At 42.1% G+C, this 9,335-nt stretch overlaps 1 non-coding gene and 1 pseudogene across 1 annotated transcript; one reads left to right on the top strand and one right to left on the bottom strand.

Annotated features, from left to right (window-relative positions):
* Nucleotides 1-1,491: 1,491 nt before the first annotated feature.
* LOC116282181 (U2 spliceosomal RNA) lies at nucleotides 1,492-1,681 on the bottom strand. The gene has a single exon (XR_004191632.1). It is a non-coding gene; the product is annotated as a U2 spliceosomal RNA (small nuclear RNA).
* Nucleotides 1,682-2,131: 450 nt separating this feature from the next.
* On the top strand, nucleotides 2,132-2,421 carry LOC140699718 (cytochrome c oxidase subunit 6C-like; annotated as a pseudogene).
* The last annotated feature ends 6,914 nt before the right edge of the window (nucleotides 2,422-9,335 follow it).

The raw sequence follows: 9,335 nt of genomic DNA on the forward strand, positions 1-9,335 counted from the left end.
CCTTTATTCAGAATTCATTTTATATCTTTCAAATACATTTAAGTGTTTTTTTATATAGGCACCACCCTTTCACCATTTTATTTCCATGAAATTTACACTGGTAGCTTTTGCCATCATTATAAACAGAATATTTTTTATCATGTCTTTTTCTGTATGAAAAGCAGCATAGAAGCTATTGATTCTTTTCTGTGTATTTTTCTTACATCTAATTGCTTTGCTAAATTCCTTTCCTAGGTAAAAAAATTATGTTATCAGCAAAAGAAAATTTAATTTTTATTTACTTCATATTTGTGCCAATTGTTTTATTTTCTTGACTAATTGCATTTGCTAAAACCTCCAAGACACTATTCAAGAAAAATGACAGAGCTGGCATCCTTGTCTGGTTTCTGATGGTTTTAGTGATTTGCTGTTTAAGATGTTATTGGCTAATGAAACTGTAAACAGCCTGTAACACATTTTAATTGATTTTTATTCTTATCTTGTTTATAATTCTTTTGAAAAATGGCTGCTGAGCTTTATTAAGTGGCTTTTCAACATCTATTGATATGATCATGGACTTTCTCTTTTAATCTGTTGCTGCAGTCAATTTTATGTATAGATTTCCTGAGATTTGAACCATGCCTGCATTTCTTGAAAAAACTTTACTTGGTCATAGTGTATTTCTTTTGATGTATTGCTGTATTTTATTTGCCAATATTATATCAACATTTTTGTTTTTATATTCAGAATGAGATTAGGCTGTAAGTTTTTCCTTCTGTACTATATTAGGTTTCTGTATTAACTGTACAAAATCAATTAGAGAACTTTCATCTTTTCTATAGCTTGGAATAATGTAACTTATTGGAATTATCTGTTCTTTATGGGTTGGCTAGAACAAAGCTCTAAAGTTATTTGTTCCCATTAACTTTTTTAGAGGTAGATTTTTATTTAATTTTCCCATCTCTACCATGGTAACTGGTCTTTGCAAAGACCAGCTTTGGGAACTATTTATCCTTTCAAAAATTTTTTATTTTCTGTTTAATTGCTTCTTGCTGTTTTGGATTATTTGACTATACTTTTTTCTCCTTTTTATAGACAAGCACAACATCCTTTTCAGATTTATTTTTCTTTAAAAAAAAGATGGCAGTTAAATTCATAAATAACTTTTGCTATACACATACATTTTGACAGAGAGTGTACTCTTTTACATTGCTTTCTAGATTTTTGACTTCCTGTTTGATCCATAAGTGTGTTCTTAATTTTATAATGGTTAAGAATTTTTATGTCTTTCTTATCCTTACTTTTTTCTAGCTGTATTGACTTGCGACTTGATAATATAGCTTGTAAAACTTCGACTTCTTCTTTTTTTAATTTAAGGATTCTATTATGGCCAAATGAGAAAAGACACAGCTGGGCATATCTTGTTTACTTTTGCCTTTATATTTCCAAAACTGAGGTCTTGGTTTTGATTCAGTTTTCTTTTTTTCTTCCCACAACAGCTAATTCCCCTGAAGAGGGTGCACCATTGCTGAACGCACTGCAATACCAGATCAATGAGTGGAGTGGATGGAGCAAGCTCCTATTCCGCCAGTAGTTCCAAAAATCCATTTAATATATTGTCCTCGGATAGAGGACATATCAGATATTAAACTGATAAGAACAAACACCACACTTGATCTTAGCCAAAAGGCTGAGAAGTGTTTGTTTCCATTTTTAGTTGGCTAAGACTCTCAGGTACTTCTTATTGCGTAGATGGCAGCCTGAGATGTGTGGGTGAAATATACTCCAAATTCTTGCACATTCTCAAGTATATTTCTTGCACATTGACCAGAGAACAGTATCTCGGCTGAGAAGAGGGTTCTGGGGTTGCAAGTTTTCTCTTCATAGTCCACAGGTGTTAAACTACCAGATTCTATTCTCCAGGCAAAGTAAGGAATCTGCTGCCAATCTGAAACTCTTAACTTTATAAATGACTTGTCTTTACTGTCTGGCATCTTACACGATTTCTTCTCTAACCTCCTACCTCTTCTCCAAATGTTTTGCTCCAGTACTTCTTTTTCGCAGACTTTCTCCATTACTTAAGAGTGCATTTCGGTCCATTTCCCCATCAGTCTGGAAGGACAGTGCTGACCTGTCAAGGAGAGTAACTACCATGCCTTCCAGTGCTTTGACGAAACCTCAGAAGTGAGGCATTCTGGCCAAGCTTCTGCACTTTCGTATTGTTGGAGCCTTCGTTGTAGCTTTCTGTAAGTTTGTGGTGGCTGGACCAAGAAAGAAAGCATATGCAGATTTCTATAGAAATTATGATTCCATAAAAGATTTTGAGGAGACGAGGAAGGCTGGCATCTTTCAGAGTGCAAAGTGATCTTGGAATGTAAAGAATTTCTTTGGGTTGAGTTCCATGGAAATTTGTCACTTACCTGCATTCCTGAACTATGAAACTATGAACCATGCATATCTGGGTTAAGGAACAGTTTCTCCTGATAAATAATTGAATTCTGTTGGGGGGGAAAAGAGTGCATTTCAAGGTAGAGGGGCAGGTAGAGAACATCCCTGATGGGATTTCAGGGAGAGGCTTAGAGCTTCTTGTTTGACTTCAGCAGCTGAAATCTCTTTCCACAGCTGCTTGGCTAAATTGCTGTCTGACCACTGGACCCAAAGTTCAAGAGAATGGGGTGTATTTAATAAATATTTGTTGACAGACTGGCTCACTCTAAGGCTGTAGGGGCCGCTGCAGTCACCAATGGGCATTATTTTGGTTTAACAAGTTCCAAATGTTAGTATTCCCTTGGCTCATCCAGAGGAGCACTGCTGGTTCCTGACTTTAGGTAAATCAGGCCATGTTTTTAAGGAGATACTCCGAGGACAAGTCTAGATACGAATGATTTTTTAATAAACAGGCACTTAGGAAAATGCACACAGATCCTTAGAGTACAGCTCAGTGATTTATCACAATGCGAACGCACCCCTGTAACCAGCGCCCACAGTGAGGACGAGAACGTTGGCTGCTCCATGTGCCCCTTCCAATCACCGGCCCCTCCCTTCTCTCCAGAAATAGTCACTACCCCTCCCTCTCACACAGCACGTTAGTTCTGCCTGTGCTTTGGAGTTTATGCAAAAAGAATCATGCTGTGTAAACGCCCCTGTGTCTAACTCCTTTTGCTTAACACGCACGCGTGTCGCTGCTCGTGGCCACAGCGTTCTTTCTGAACCCACAGCAATTGATTCCCCGCCTCGGCTGTTGGTGGACATCTGGGTTATTTCCAGTTTTTCACCATTATGAATAACGCTATGGGTACTGTAGGACATTTTCTCACTTAGCTTTGTTTTTATACCTGAGATCCCAATTACAGGAACAGGAAGAACATTGTCACACTCACTTCTCACTCACTTCCAAGTCCGTGGATCTTCATTGAGGACTGAATGTTTGAATATGCCTCCTCCCCTCCAAGTCACATGTTGAAACCATAACCCCCAGTGTAACGGTATTTGGAGGTGAGGTTTTGGGGAGGTGATTTGGTTGAGATGTGGTCATGAGGGTGGAGTCCTCATGATGGAATTAGTGCCATTATCTCATTATCTGCCAGAGAGCTCTCTCTCTCCCTCTCCCTCTCCCCCAACCCCTCTCTCTCCCACATGAGGAAGCAGAAAGAAGGCAGCTGTCCTCAAACCAGGAAGAAAGTTCTCGCCAGACATGGAATCTGCCAGCACCTGGGTCCTGGATTTCCCAGCTTCTAGAACTGTGCTAAATAAATGTTTGTTGTTAAAGCCACGCAGTCTAAGGAATTTTTTAAGCAGCCCAGCTTAACTACTAAGGATTCCTTACACTGTGCTCAAAATGCAAATTGATACATTAGCCTCCCTTTTCATTTTAAGCCAGTCCCATTTATGTTCAAACCTTGTGTGGATTTCTTGTTTAAGAAATCTCTGCCTACTGATATATCAGGAAGATATTATTCAAATTAGAGTCTAGAAACTGTATTGTCCAATGCGGCTCTCGAGCCTTTGAAATATGGCTAGTGCAAATTAAGATGGATTGCAGGTATAAAATATACACTAGATTTCAAAGACAGTATGAGCGAAATAATGCAAAATCTTTCTTTAGTCATTTCTATTTTGGTTATATGTTGAAATAATACTATTTCAGACACAGAAAGTTAAATAAAATACATAATTAAAATTGATTTCATGTTTATTACTACTTTTTAAATGTGGCTACTAGAATATTTAACATTTATGTCATTATATATGTGGCTTGTGTTATATTTCTATCGGGCAATGCTGTTCTCGAAGATTTATTGTTTCATCTTTCACATTCATACCTAAAACTCACCGGGAATTGATTTTTGTGTGTCATTTGAGATAAGGGTTACTTTTCACCTATTTCCCTGTGAGTAATCAGTTGCTCTAAAACCATTCATTGAAGAGGCTGTTCTTTCTACACTGTTCTGTAGTATTACCTTTGTATAAATCAAGCACCGATATAGATGTGAGTCTCTCTGTGTACTCTACTCTGTTCCATTAGTCCATTTGTCCTTTCACTGTTAACACATGATCCTAATTAGTGCAGCTTTATAATAAGCCCATTTCTGGTGGTCAAGTTCTCCACCTTTGTTCTTCCTTTAAGGTTGTCTTGCCTATTATTAACCCTTTGCATTTCAACATACATTTTATTATCATCAACTTATCAAGTCTCTCAAAAATGCCTGCTGGGATTTTAATCGCAGTGTGTTGAAAGTATACATTTGAGACGAATCAACACCTACCTTCCAATCCACGGACATGATCTATGTGTGTGGAATTGTCTTCTTTCAATTCTTTCAATAATGCTTTATAATTCACTGTGTGGAGGGGCCTTACACATCTTTTGTTAGATTTATTCTTAGGTATTTGATTTTTAAATGCTGTTGTTAAGTGGTCTTATTTTAAATTTCTTTTCCTACTTGTTACTGACATAAAGAAATCCACTTGATTTTTATCAACATTGCATCCAGAGACCTTGCTAAATTCACTGATTAATTCTAGTAGTTTATTTGTAAATTCTTTTGGATTTTCTATGAACACAGTCATGTCACAGGCAAATAATGACACTTTAATTTTCCTCCATCCATTTTATTTCTCTTATTTCTTTTTCTTTCCTTACTTCACTGGCTAGGACTGCTGGTAAAATGTTCAGTTAGAATGATAATAGTGGGCATCCTTGTCTCATTTGTAATTTCAGAGAAAAAGGTTTAACATTTCACCACGAAGTGTGATAACCTTTTAGTTTTTTTGTGGTGAATTGTCTTTAGTAGATAAGGACATTGCCTTCTCCTCCTAGCTGATTGAAAGGTTTTTAAAAAATTACCAAGTATGTGCTAAATATTATCCCATGCTTTTTCTGTCTCTAACAAAGTAATTACATGATGATTTTCCTCCTTTCTAGTTGTATTATAGCTACATATTACTGTGTAACAAATGACCCCAAAACTTAGCATCATGAAACATTTATTACCTCATTTAGTTTCTGATGGTTGGTGGTGTGGCCTGGTTGGGTAGTTGGCTCAGGGTTTTTCACGCGGTCAAAGTCAAGTTTGGCCAGGGCTCCAGTCGTCTCCAGACTTAGTTGGGACTGGAGAGTTTTCTGCTTCCAAGCTCACGCGCATCATTGCTCCAGGTCTTAGTCACGGCTGTTGGCTGGAGGCTTCAGTTCCTTGGCTCAAGAACCTCTCCATGGGGCTGTTCAAACATGGAGAGATGAGAGAGAATGAGGGGTTGGGGGAGCACTCAAGATGGAAGCCCCACACGTTCATATCCCAATATCACTGGATTACTTACCATTACTTCTGCCATACGCTATTGTTCACGTTGACTAGGAATTTGTCCCCTGTTATTTTTAAAATGTAAACCAACACAACAACAACGATAACAACTAGGGAATGAGTGAAGGTAACCACTCTCCCCTTCTCTTCCTGTGTCTCCAGCTCTGTCCATGGGAGAAGGGCTTTGACTGACTGCCACACACATTCTAGTTTGCTTGGCAAGCAAGTCCAATCTCCTTCCGAGGAGGGAAGTGACTCATGTCACCACCACCTGATGGAAATAACCCTTGAAGTGCTACCAGAACATCTAGGAGGCTGTACGTGTGCATGTATGTATTGACTTCTGATTGCCAATCATCCGGCAAATCAACTTGTACAAAAACACGAGGTACGAATCTGAATTCTACATTTTGAATGACCAGAGGACCTCATTTGGGAACTTTTGGCAAGATCTCACCTCTTGCCACCAGAAGGAAAGGGCAAAGATAATCATAGGAAATCTGGTCCTGGAATCATGACAACTATACATACCAGCAACACCTACCTCCAGATTTGTTATTTAGGAAAAAAAGCCTGCTTTTTTTCTGTCACGTACACCCCAAACATTCTAAATAATACAGTAATGAATCTTCCTTTAATTACGGCTTTGATTTTTGGAAATCCCTGAGTTCTCTGGGCATCTGAGGTGCCTAACATAAGTGACCCAAGTAGATGATATTAATGTTTTAGAGTCACATAGATGACAAAAACTTGGCTTCAGAGAAAGTTCTAATGAGGGGCAATTTGTAGGCATTTCGAACAATATCAGTTATACTAGAATCCGTTTTAAGGTGACTATTTTGAAAAGCAGTGGTCAAGTTGATGCTACATTTCAGTATGTATTTTTATTTTATTTGCTTATTTTTTTGAGAGGGGAGTAATTAGGCTTATTTAGTTAGTTTCAATGGCCGTGCTGGGGATTGAACCCAGGACCTCATGCGTGTTAGGCGTGCACTCTACCACTGAGCTATGCTTTCCCCTTGGTATGCATTTTTGAAAGTAATATTTCTTTACTGCCTTTTTTCATTTTTCTTTTTCGTGCTCCAACATGGCCCCAAATTCATCTGTCCACATTCAATAAACGCTTGTTGACTGACTACACACAGACATGCCTCGTCCTAGTCTCATTTTACTTTACTTTACTTTATTTACTAAGCTCTCTCTGCCTTCTGCAAGTCCTAACGTCCATGTGTGCCCTGAATTATGAACTTAAAGGAGATAAGGATTGTCCAAGTGTTCAGAGCCTGGTTTTGTTAGGCACCATGAAAGGTTGTATTGGTGAGTTTCATAAAGACAGTGGTGACATTAATGATGGTGATGATGATCAAGATGATAATGTCCTAGGGAAGGACAGGGGGTCAATGACCCCACTTCTTTTGACTGCCAAGAGCTTCCTCGTATGCATAAGAAATGGGGGGTTGACCAGAATAATCTCTACCTAATAATTCTACCAGAAGAATCCCTATCATTCTATGCAATGCAGCAAGGATGTGTGCAAAGGAAGGAGCGGACAGCGACTGGTGAGCCCCTGCCCCAAATAAGAATTTATCCTAAGTCCCTATCTGCCTGGAGTTCTGGGACCTCACACCCGGACCCAGAATTTCCCACAGCCTCCAAGCTCCAGGGTGGTTTCAGGTGAGAAATACAGTGACAAAGTGGTGTGCCCAGAATCAAAGGAGTGTACTGAACACTGCTGGGGGCTCACAAGCTCCTCTGAGCACAGCACCTTGGGGTCGAATCACATGTTCTTCCGGGGGTTCACTCCTCTTTCCAGGAATCTCTTCTTTCGCAGTTACTGACCTTCACTGTGCTGCCCCATTGCAGGGGACCTGGGGTGGCACAGTGTTCCAGACCCCCAAGGAAGGAAGATGTCATGTGCGGAGAGGGAGCAGACCAAAAGCTTCTGTGCTCCCGGAAAAGGAGAGGCTTCGTGGGCTGAGGGCTGAGGGCCCGGGAAGACTTCGAGAACTGGCAAGTTTCAAGCTCAGATTCGTCCCATATGTGACAGATGCTGGGAGCCAAAGGTTGGAGAGACAGCAAAAGTCTGATTGTGCTGGGTGTTGAATCCAGGATAAGTCTTAGCTTTTTCTGACAGGTTCTAGGAAGCCACTAAAGATTTTTCACGTAGATATAAACAGGGTTCCTCAAATTTGCCCTACTGACATCTGGGGCTGGATAATTCTTTGTTGAGGGGAAGACTGCAGGAAGTTAAGCAGCATCCCTGACCTATAGCACCCCGGTTGTGACATTCACAAATGTCCCCAGGCATTGCCACATGTCACCAGGGGCGGAATCTCCCCAGGTGAAAATCACTGGTATAGGGGGGCAATCTGTGGATAAGGACACTTTAGGGAGATGACAGTCTGTAACGTGGTTGGCAGAGAACCCCTGCGGAGGTGACCAGTTAGAGAGCAGGAGCAAGAGCAGGAATAGCCCAGGAGTGAGTGTAGCTGGTGTCCCTGGGACAGAACAGCAGGAGGTCACACAGTGAAGGCATGGGCAGGGCTTAGAGGCTGACAACTTGGGTAACAGGAGATGAGAAAGAGCCAAAGACGGACATCAAGCTGGTGCCTGGGAGAGTCATAGCCTCGCTGTCAGACATTCATATGTCAAGAACTGGGGAGTTTGTGGGGGGGAGCTGAAGTTGACCAAAAGTTTGGATTTTAACACCCTTTTAGGAAAAGAGAGGTTGGGAACTACACTACTATCTCTAGTTTATAAACGGGAACATTAAATCAAAGATGAGTCCATGTGTCCAAAATGAAAACGCTAATTTCTAACAGCGCATGCTCGGGAATTCGGGACTCCTGACTCCCCGACGCCGCGTGGAGCGGGCTGAGAACTTCAAGGGCTCCATTCGTTTTCTTTCAAAGTATGATGACCCAGACAACGTACTTCCCTGTCCTCTCCTTTCAAAAGTGCCTCAATTACGGCAGGGCCCAGCCCACGGGGAAGGGGAGACTCAGTCTCTCAAGGAAGCGACACAAGCACGAGTAATCGCGGCGGCTGGAAACCACGTGCCGATCCCGGAAGGGAGGGTTTGAGCAGCCGTCACGGAGCACCAGGCGGGTAACTGGCGCAGCAGACGGTGCGCAGGTCTGAGCCCAGTGGGTGAGCAGGTCGGAGCCGAGTCAGGGGCCTTGAAGCAGGCGTCCTCTGGGGCAGCAAAGGGCGAGGACCTGGAAGCTCCAGCCCGGAGAGCTCGGCCCTGCGGGGTGGCGACTGCGTGTCGCAGCCCAGGGCGCGCAGCGGCCGCGCGGCCATCCGGTCACATGGCTCCGCTGCTGATCCAGAAGCGTCTCACGGGCTGAGGTGTTGCCCCGTTCAGTCTCTTACTCGAGCTGCACACGGGCGCGGATCTGAGGGATTCGAGGTGCGTTTCCTGCGCGCATCCTCATCCTCTGCGGAAGCGCCGTCGGGAGCCGGGGAGCCCAGCAAGGAAAGGAAGGCAGCGCACGGAAGCTGGGGAAGGAGAGGGCTGGTGCCTCCGCACTTGCAGGCGGATCGTTCGCTCCC

Source organism: Vicugna pacos, chromosome 11 (genome assembly GCF_048564905.1).
Source record: "Vicugna pacos chromosome 11, VicPac4, whole genome shotgun sequence".
In the NCBI taxonomy this organism is placed as follows: Eukaryota; Metazoa; Chordata; class Mammalia; order Artiodactyla; family Camelidae; genus Vicugna; species Vicugna pacos.